Source organism: Schistocerca gregaria, chromosome 3 (genome assembly GCF_023897955.1).
Source record: "Schistocerca gregaria isolate iqSchGreg1 chromosome 3, iqSchGreg1.2, whole genome shotgun sequence".
Lineage (NCBI taxonomy): Eukaryota > Metazoa > Arthropoda > Insecta > Orthoptera > Acrididae > Schistocerca > Schistocerca gregaria.
In genome coordinates this window covers 19,506,754-19,517,904 of record NC_064922.1, presented here as the reverse complement: position 1 = coordinate 19,517,904, position 11,151 = coordinate 19,506,754, and the positions used below count along the sequence as shown (strand labels likewise).

The following is an 11,151-nucleotide window of genomic DNA, read 5'->3' as shown; positions in this document are numbered from 1 at the left end:
CAAATTCCGTCTGTTTTTAACGTCTTAAATTGAAAGAGCCGTCACAAATTGCTCCGTTTTCACTCCTTGTCGACAATCATACAGCACCTGAGGTAACAAACACATCTCGAGCCCCATTGTGCACTCCATTATTCATGCCAACTCAGTGCCTCGCTCTTTACTACTGTGTACCAATCTTGTCGTCCAACTGCAAAACACTGGGCCACAACAAGTTTCCGCGTCTCCATTGCACTGCGCATACTACAAAACGCTCCCCAAACTTGGCACTCACCCACGCAGCCGACTTTTCCGACTTTCCACGACGCTCTCGCTAGTGACAGCATTATTTATAGTTCGACGTCGCGCCAAAGCGAATGAGCACATTTCGCCTACGGCTTAGGCCGCCCTCCTAGTGTGGCTGCTCGGTGTCTGCAGGCAGCGAGGGTCTGCTAGCTTCCTGTGTTCGCACCTATGTCACCTGTCCTTGCTTGTCATAGACAGACTATCGCAAAACATACAACTCACTCCATGAATTGATTGCTACGGCATCTGTTATCAGCAGTCACAACTAGCAACACCAGTAGCAGCCGACTGCACGCAAAGAATAGGAATGTGCAGTGGGATTTACGTGAACTCGGCGCAAGGCAGATCTTTCCGACATGGGCTTGAGAATCTTACGGGAACACTTGTACTGTTTCTAAATAAAGTGTAGGCATGGGAGGAGGGTGCTTCCCGCGCACTAATAACAGCACGGTTGCCAATTGTGGATGCTAATCATTCGCTTGTATCTTCCTAGACACATCTGCAGGCTGAGAATTATTCCACTTGCATGGCAAGGTGCGCATGTAGGTGTGCTAAAAATTCTGGAGGCACTGGGTATTGCTCCCAGTACCTCTCGCATACTAAGCGAGCACTCTACCATCTGAGCTACGCCCGCCCCCACGAAGACTAATGGTGCTACATACAGCCATATAGACGACACAGACCCTTGCACTCCCATTATTCAGCAGACAAACACTACTCTCTATGTATCCGTTAGGGTGTATTTCAGGTTTCGTGCATTCTGTATCGAATTGTAGTTGGCCACAATGAAAGTGGCACGTATAACGTTGAAAATAGAGTTCGGACACCGCTCTGAGTAAGACGAACGTGTTGTCCACCCTCTAGACTTCAATGGGGTTAAGCCGTGATACCTAAGACAGATCTGCACTCGATGACACCTCGATAACAGCCGGTCCCCACACTTACATCTTGCTCTCCTTACGTCAGTATACATCATATCAGACTGTGACGCTGGCTTTGCAACATCTTGCGTGCCTTTAGGTTCGCCGCGACCAACACTTACAATGCACTGACCACAAAAAATTGAGGCGCCGCGGCTTGAACCCTGCACCTTTCACATACGAAGCGAACGCTCTACAAACTGAACTACGCCCCAGGCACGACCAAACTGCGCTATTCCCCATTCTTTGCGACTCTGATGCGCACGGACACGATGGTTGGTTGGTTTGTAGCGGTGAAGGCAGCAGAGTACAAAGTCGCGGACACGTTCATATACACAAAAGTTCCAAGTAGTTTCGATGCTCTGGTATTACAAATGCAAATTCCGTCTGTTTTTAACGTCTTAAATTGAAAGAGCCGTCACAAATTGCTCCGTTTTCACTCCTTGTCGACAATCATACAGCACCTGAGGTAACAAACACATCTCGAGCCCCATTGTGCACTCCATTATTCATGCCAACTCAGTGCCTCGCTCTTTACTACTGTGTACCAATCTTGTCGTCAAACTGCAAAACACTGGGCCACAACAAGTTTCCGCGTCTCCATTGCACTGCGCATACTACAAAACGCTCCCCAAACTTGGCACTCACCCACGCAGCCGACTTTTCCGACTCTCCACGACGCTCACGCTAGTGACAGCATTATTTATAGTTCGACGTCGCGCCAAAGCGAATGAGCACATTTCGCCTACGGCTTAGGCCGCCCTCCTAGTGTGGCTGCTCGGTGTCTGCAGGCAGCGAGGGTCTGCTAGCTTCCAGTGGTCGCACCTATGTCACCTGTGCTTGCTTGTCAGAGACAGACTATCGCAAAACATACAACTCACTCCATGAATTGATTGCTACGGCATCTGTTATCAGCAGTCACAACTAGCAACACCAGTAGCAGCCGACTGCACGCAAAGAATAGGAATGTGCATTGGGATTTACGTGAACACGGCGCAAGGCAGATCTTTCTGACATAGGCTTGAGAATCTTACGGGAACACTTGTACTGTTTCTAAATAAAGTGTAGGCGTGGGAGGAGGGTGCTTCCCGCGCACTAATAACAGCACGCTTGCCAATTGTGGATGCTAATCATTCGCTTGTATCTTCCTAGACACATCTGCAGGCTGAGAATTATTCCACTTGCATGGCAAGGTGCGCATGTAGGTGTGTTAAAAATTCTGGAGGCACTGGGTATTGATCCCAGTACCTCTCGCATACTAAGTGAGAGCTCTACCATCTGAGCTACGCCCGCCCCCCACAGAGACTAATGGTGCTACATACAGCCATATAGACGACACAGACCCTTGCACTCCCATTATTCAGCAGACAAACACTACTCTCTATGTATCCGTTAGGGTGTATTTCAGGTTTCGTGCATTCTGTATCGAATCGTAGTTGGCCACAATGAAAGTGGCACGTATAACGTTGAAAATAGAGTTCGGACACCGCTCTGAGTAAGACGAACGTGTTGTCCACCCTCTAGACTTCAATGTGGTTAAGCCGTGATACCTAAGACAGATCTGCACTCGATGACACCTCGATAACAGCCGGTCCCCACACTTACATCTTGCTCTCCTTACGTCAGTATACATCATATCAGTCTGTGACGCTGGCTTTGCAACATCTTGCGTGCCTTTAGGTTCGCCGCGACCAACACTTACAATGCACTGACCACAAAAAATTGAGGCGCCGCGGCTTGTACCCTGCACCTTTCACATGCGAAGCGAACGCTCTACAAACTGAGCTACGCCCCAGGCACGACCAAACTGCGCTATTCCCCATTCTTCGCGACTCTGATGCGCACGGACACGATGATTGGTTGGTTTGTAGCGGTGAAGGCAGCAGAGTACAAAGGCGCGGACACGTTCATATACACAAAAGTTCCAAGTAGTTTCGATGCTCTGGTATTACAAATGCAAATTCCGTCTGTTTTTAACGTCTTAAATTGAAAGAGCCGTCACAAATTGCTCCGTTTTCACTCCTTGTCGACAATCATACAGCACCTGAGGTAACAAACACATCTCGAGCCCCATTGTGCACTCCATTATTCATGCCAACTCAGTGCCTCACTCTTTACTACTGTGTACCAATCTTGTCGTCCAACTGCAAAACACTGGGCCACAACAAGTTTCCGCGTCTCCATTGCACTGCGCATACTACAAAACGCTCCCCAAACTTGGCACTCACCCACGCAGCCGACTTTTCCGACTTTCCACGACGCTCTCGCTAGTGACAGCATTATTTATAGTTCGACGTCGCGCCAAAGCGAATGAGCACATTTCGCCTACGGCTTAGGCCGCCCTCCTAGTGTGGCTGCTCGGTGTCTGCAGGCAGCGAGGGTCTGCTAGCTTCCTGTGTTCGCACCTATGTCACCTGTCCTTGCTTGTCAGAGACAGACTATCGCAAAACATACAACTCACTCCATGAATTGATTGCTACGGCATCTGTTATCAGCAGTCACAACTAGCAACACCAGTAGCAGCCGACTGCACGCAAAGAATAGGAATGTGCAGTGGGATTTACGTGAACTCGGCGCAAGGCAGATCTTTCCGACATGGGCTTGAGAATCTTACAGGAACACTTGTACTATTTCTAAATAAAGTGTAGGCATGGGAGGAGGGTGCTTCCCGCGCACTAATAACAGCACGGTTGCCAATTGTGGATGCTAATCATTCACTTGTATCTTCCTAGACACATCTGCAGGCTGAGAATTACTCCACTTGCATGGCAAGGTGCGCATGTAGGTGTGCTAAAAATTCTGGAGGCACTGGGTATTGCTCCCAGTACCTCTCGCATACTACGCGAGCACTCTACCATCTGAGCTACGCCCGCCCCCACGAAGACTAATGGTGCTACATACAGCCATATAGACGACACAGACCCTTGCACTCCCATTATTCAGCAGACAAACACTACTCTCTATGTATCCGTTAGGGTGTATTTCAGGTTTCGTGCATTCTGTATCGAATTGTAGTTGGCCACAATGAAAGTGGCAGGTATAACGTTGAAAATAGAGTTCGGACACCGCTCTGAGTAAGATGAACGTGTTGTCCACCCTCTAGACTTCAATGAGGTTAAGCCGTGATACCTAAGACAGATCTGCACTCGGTGACACCTCGATAACAGCCGGTCCCCACACTTACAGCTTGCTCTCCTTACGTCAGTATACATCATATCAGTCTGTGACGCTGGCTTTGCAACATCTTGCGTGCCTTTAGGTTCGCCGCGACCAACACTTACAATGCACTGACCACAAAAAATTGAGGCGCCGCGGCTTGAACCCTGCACCTTTCACATGCGAAGCGAACGCTCTACAAACTGAGCTACGCACCAGGCACGACCAATCTGCGCTATTCCCCATTCTTTGCGACTCTGATGCGCACGGACACGATGGTTGGTTGGTTTGTAGCGGTGAAGGCAGCAGAGTACAAAGGCGCGGACACGTTCATATACACAAAAGTTCCAAGTAGTTTCGATGCTCTGGTATTACAAATGCAAATTCCGTCTGTTTTTAACGTCTTAAATTGAAAGAGCCGTCACAAATTGCTCCGTTTTCACTCCTTGTCGACAATCATACAGCACCTGAGGTAACAAACACATCTCGAGCCCCATTGTGCACTTCATTATTCATGCCAACTCAGTGCCTCGCTCTTTACTACTGTGTACCAATCTTGTCGTCCAACTGCAAAACACTGGGCCACAACAAGTTTCCGCGTCTCTATTGCACTGCGCATACTACAAAACGCTCCCCAAACTTGGCACTCACCCACGCAGCCGACTTTTCCGACTTTCCACGAAGCTCACGCTAGTGACAGCAATATTTATAGTTCGACGTCGCGCCAAAGCGAATGAGCACATTTCGGCTACTGCTTAGGCCGCCCTCCTAGTGTGGCTGCTCGGTGTCTGCAGGCAGCGAGGGTCTGCTAGCTTCCTGTGTTCGCACCTATGTCACCTGTGCTTGCTTGTCAGAGACAGACTATCGCAAAACATACAACTCACTCCATGAATTGATTGCTACGGCATCTGTTATCAGCAGTCACAACTAGCAACACCAGTAGCAGCCGACTGCACGCAAAGAATAGGAATGTGCAGTGGGATTTACGTGAACTCGGCGCAAGGCAGATCTTTCCGACATAGGCTTGAGAATCTTACGGGAACACTTGTACTGTTTCTAAATAAAGTGTAGGCGTGGGAGGAGGGTGCTTCTCGCGCACTAATAACAGCACGCTTGCCAATTGTGGATGCTAATCATTCGCTTGTATCTTCCTAGACACATCTGCAGGATGAGACTTATTCCACTTGCATGGCAAGGTGCGCATGTAGGTGTGTTAAAAATTCTGGAGGCCCGAAGACTAATGGTGCTACATACAGCCATATAGACGACACAGACCCTTGCACTCCCATTATTCAGCAGACTAACACTACTCTCTATGTATCCGTTAGGGTGTATTTCAGGTTTCGTGCATTCTGTATCGAATCGTAGTTGGCCACAATGAAAGTGGCACGTATAACGTTGAAAATAGAGTTCGGACACCGCTCTGAGTAAGACGAACGTGTTGTCCACCCTCTAGACTTCAATGAGGTTAAGCCGTGATACCTAAGACAGATCTGCACTCGATGACACCTCGATAACAGCCGGTCCCCACACTTACATCTTGCACTCCTTACGTCAGTATACATCATATCAGTCTGTGACGCTGGCTTTGCAACATCTTGCGTGCCTTTAGGTTCGCCGCGACCAACACTTACAATGCACTGACCACAAAAAATGGAGGCGCAGCGGCTAGAACCCTGCACCTTTCACATGCGAAGCGAACGCTCTACCAACTGAGCTACGCCACATGCACGACCAAGCTGCGCTATTCCCCATTCTTTGCGACTCTGATGCGCACGGACACGATGGTTGGTTGGTTTGTAGTGGTGAAGGGAGCAGAGTACAAAGGCGCGGACACGGTCATATACACAAAAGTTCCAAGTAGTTTCGATGCTCTGGTATTACAAATGCAAATTCCGTCTGTTTTTAACGTCTTAAATTGAAAGAGCCGTCACAAATTGCTCCTTTTTCACTCCTTGTGGACAATCATACAGCACCTGAGGTAACAAACACATCTCGAGCCCCATTGTGCACTCCATTATTCATGCCAACTCAGTGCCTCGCTCTTTACTACTGTGTACCAATCTTGTCGTCCAACTGCAAAACACTGGGCCACAACAAGTTTCCGCGTCTCCATTGCACTGCGCATACTACAAAACGCTCCCCAAACTTGCCACTCACCCACGCAGCCGACTTTTCCGACTTTCCACGACGCTCACGCTAGTGACAGCATTATTTATAGTTCGACGTCGCGCCAAAGTGAATGAGCACATTTCGGCTACTGCTTAGGCCGCCCTCCTAGTGTGGCTGCTCGGTGTCTGCAGGCAGCGAGGGTCTGCTAGCTTCCTGTGTTCGCACCTATGTCACCTGTGCTTGCTTGTCAGAGACAGACTATCGCAAAACATACAACTCACTCCATGAATTGATTGCTACGGCATCTGTTATCAGCAGTCACAACTAGCAACACCAGTAACAGCCGACTGCACGCAAAGAATAGGAATATGCAGTGGGATTTACGTGAACTCGGCGCAAGGCAGATCTTTCCGACATAGGCTTGAGAATCTTACGGGAACACTTGTACTGTTTCTAAATTAAGTGTAGGCGTGGAAGGAGGGTGCTCCCCGCGCACTAATAAAAGCACGATGGCAATTGTGGATGCTAATCATTCGCTTGTATCTTCCTAGACACATCTGCAGGCTGAGAATTATTCCACTTGCATGGCAAGGTGCGCATGTAGGTGTGTTAAAAATTCTGGAGGCACTGGGTATTGATCCCAGTACCTCTCGCATACTAAGCGAGCGCTCTACCATCTGAGCTACGCCAGCCCCCCACGAAGATTAATGGTGCTACATACAGCCATATAGACGACACAGACCCTTGCACTCCCATTATTCAGCAGACAAACACTACTCTCTATGTATCCGTTAGGGTGTCTTTCAGGTTTCGTGCATTCTGTATCGAATCGTAGTTGGCCACAATGAAAGTGGCACGTATAACGTTGAAAATAGAGTTCGGACACCGCTCTGAGTAAGACGAACGAGTTGTCCACCCTCTAGACTTCCATGAGGTTAAGCCGTGATACCTAAGACAGATCTGCACTCGATGACACCTCGATAACAGCCGGTCCCGACACTTACATCTTGCTCTCCTTACGTCAGTATACATCATATCAGTCTGTGACGCTGGCTTTGCAACATCTTCCGTGCCTTTGGGTTCGCCGCGACCAACACTTACAATGCACTGACCACAAAAAATTGAGGCGGCGTGGCTAGAACCCTGCACCTTCCACATGCGAAGCGAACGCTCTACCAACTGAGCTACGCCACATGCACGGCGAAACTGCTCTATTCCCCATTCTTTGCGACTCTGATGCGCACGGACACGATGGTTGGTTGGTTTGTAGCGGTGAAGGGAGCAGAGTACAAAGGCGCGGACACGTTCATATACACAAAAGTTCCAAGTAGTTTCGATGCTCTGGTATTACAAATGCAAATTCCGTCTGTTTTTAACGTCTTAAATTGAAAGAGCCGTCACAAATTGCTCCGTTTTCACTCCTTGTCGACAATCATACAGCACCTGAGGTAACAAACACATCTCGAGCCCCATTGTGCACTCCATTATTCATGCCAACTCAGTGCCTCGCTCTTTACTACTGTGTACCAATCTTGTCGTCCAACTGCAAAACACTGGGCCACAACAAGTTTCCGCGTCTCCATTGCACTGCGCATGCTACAAAACGCTCCCCAAACTTGGCACTCACCCACGCAGCCGACTTTTCCGACTTTCCACGACGCTCACGCAACGCTCACGCTAGTGACAGCATTTTTTATAGTTCGACGTCGCGCCAAAGCGAATGAGCACATTTCGCCTACGGCTTAGGCCGCCCTCCTAGTGTGGCTGCTCGGTGTCTGCAGGCAGCGAGGGTCTGCTAGCTTCCTGTGTTCGCACCTATGTCACCTGTGCTTGCTTGTCAGAGACAGACTATCGCAAAACATACAACTCACTCCATGAATTGATTGCTACGGCATCTGTTATCAGCAGTCACAACTAGCAACACCAGTAGCAGCTGACTGCACGCAAAGAATAGGAATGTGCAGTGGGATTTACGTGAACTCGGCGCAAGGCAGATCTTTCCGACATAGGCTTGAGAATCTTACGGGAACACTTGTACTTTTTGTAAATAAAGTGTAGGCGTGGGAGGAGGGTGCTTCCCGCGCACTAATAACAGCAGGCTTGCCAATTGTGGATGCTAATCATTCGCTTGTATCTTCCTAGACACATCTGCAGGCTGAGAATTATTTAACTTGCATGGCAAGGTGCGCATGTAGGTGTGTTAAAAATTCTGGAGGCACTGGGTATTGATCCCAGTACCTCTCGCATACTTAGCGAGCGCTCTACCATCTGAGCTACGCCCGCCCCCCACGAAGCCAAATGGTGCTACATACAGCCATATAGACGACACAGACCCTTGCACTCCCATTATTCAGCAGACAAACACTACTCTCTATGTATCCGTTAGGGTGTCTTTCAGGTTTCGTGGATTCTGTATCGAATCGTAGTTGGCCACAATGAAAGTGGCACGTATAACGTTGAAAATAGAGTTCGGACACCGCTCTGAGTAAGACGAACGTGTTGTCCACCCTCTAGACTTCAATGAGGTTAAGCCGTGATACCTAAGACAGATCTGCACTCGATGACACCTCGATAACAGCCGGTCCCCACACTTACATCTTGCTCTCCTTACGTCAGTATACATCATATCAGTCTGTGACGCTGGCTTTGCAACATCTTGCGTGCCTTTAGGTTCGCCGCGACCAACACTTACAATGCACTGACCAAAAAAAATTGAGGCGCCGCGGCTTGAACCCTGCACCTTTCACTTGCGAAGCGAACGCTCTACCAACTGAGCTACGCCCCAGGCACGACCAAACTGCGCTATTCCCCATTCTTTGCGACTCTGATGCGCAAGGACACGATGGTTGGTTGGTTTGTAGCGGTGAAGGGAGCAGAGTACAAAGGCGCGGACACGTTCATATACACAAAAGTTCCAAGTAGTTTCGATGCTCTGGTATTACAAATGCAAATTCCGTCTGTTTTTAACGTCTTAAATTGAAAGAGCCGTCACAAATTGCTCCGTTTTCACTCCTTGTCGAAAATCATACAGCACCTGAGGTAACAAACACATCCCGAGCCCCATTGTGCACTCCATTATTCATGCCAACTCAGTGCCTCGCTCTTTACTACTGTGTACCAATCTTGTCGTCCAACTGCAAAACACTGGGCCACAACAAGTTTCCGCGTCTCCATTGCACTGCGCATACTACAAAACGCTCCCCAAACATGGCACTCACCCACGCAGCCGACTTTTCCGACTTTCCACGACGCTCACCCAACGCTCACGCTAGTGACAGCATTATTTATAGTTCGACGTCGCGCCAAAGCGAATGAGCACATTTCGCCTACGGCTTAGGCCGCCCTCCTAGTGTGGCTGCTCGGTGTCTGCAAGCAGCGAGGGTCTGCTAGCTTCCTGTGTTCGCACCTATGTCACCTGTGCTTGCTTGTCAGAGACAGACTATCGCAAAACATACAACTCACTCCAGGAATTGATTGCTACGGCATCTGTTATCAGCAGTCACAACTAGCAACACCAGTAGCAGCCGACTGCACACAAAGAATAGGAATGTGCAGTGGGATTTACGTGAACTCGGCGCAAGGCAGATCTTTCCGACATAGGCTTGAGAATCTTACGGGGACCCTTGTACTGTTTCTAAATAAGGTGTAGTCGTGGGAGGAGGGTGCTTCCCGCGCACTAATAACAGCACGCTTGCCAATTGTGGATGCTAATCATTCGCTTGTATCTTCCTAGACACATCTGCAGGCTAAGAATTATTCCAATTGCATGGCAAGGTGCGCATGTAGGTGTGTCAAAAATTCTGGAGGCACTGGGTATTGATCCCAGTACCTCTCGCATACTAAGCGAGCGCTCTACCATCTGAGCTACTCCCGCCACCCCCGAAGACTAAAGGTGCTACATACAGTCATATAGGCGACACAGATCCTTGCACTCCCATTATTCAGCAGACAAACTCTACTCTCTATGTATCCGTTAGGGTGCCTTTCAGGTTTCGTGCATTCTGTATCGAATCGTAGTTGGCCACAATGAAAGTGGCACGTATAACGTTGAAAATAGAGTTCGGACACCGCTCTGAGTAAGACGAACGTGTGTCCACCCTCTAGACTTCTATGAGGTTAAGCCGTGATACCTAAGACAGATCTGCACTCGATGACACCTCGATAACAGCCGGTCCCCACACTTACATCTTGCTCTCCTTACGTCAGTATACATCATATCAGTCTGTGACGCTGGCTTTGCAACATCTTGCGTGCCTTTCGGTTCGCCGCGACCAACACTTACCATGCACTGACCACAAAAAATGGAGGCGCCGCGGCTTGAACCCTGCACTTTTCACATGCGAAGCGAACGCTCTACCAATTGAGCTACGCCACATGCACGACCAAACTGCGATATTCCCAATTCTTTGCGACTCTGATGCGCACGGACACGATGGTTGGCGGGTTTTAGCGGTGAAGGGAGCAGAGTTCAAAGGTGCGGACACGTTCATATACATAAAAGTTCCAAGTAGTTTCGATGCTCTGGTATTACAAATGCAAATTCCGTCTGTTTTTAACGTCTTAAATTGAAAGAGCCGTCACAAATTGCTCCGTTTTCACTCCTTGTCGACAATCATACGGCACCTGAGGTAACAAACACATCTCGAGCCCCATTGTGCACTCCATTATTCATGCCAACTCA

At 48.9% G+C, this 11,151-nt stretch overlaps 1 non-coding gene across 1 annotated transcript; it reads right to left on the bottom strand.

The window, feature by feature from the left end:
- Positions 1-9,182: 9,182 nt before the first annotated feature.
- Positions 9,183-9,255, bottom strand: Trnaa-cgc (transfer RNA alanine (anticodon CGC)). Its single transcript has one exon. It is a non-coding gene; the product is annotated as a tRNA-Ala (tRNA).
- Between the last annotated feature and the right edge of the window lie 1,896 nt (positions 9,256-11,151).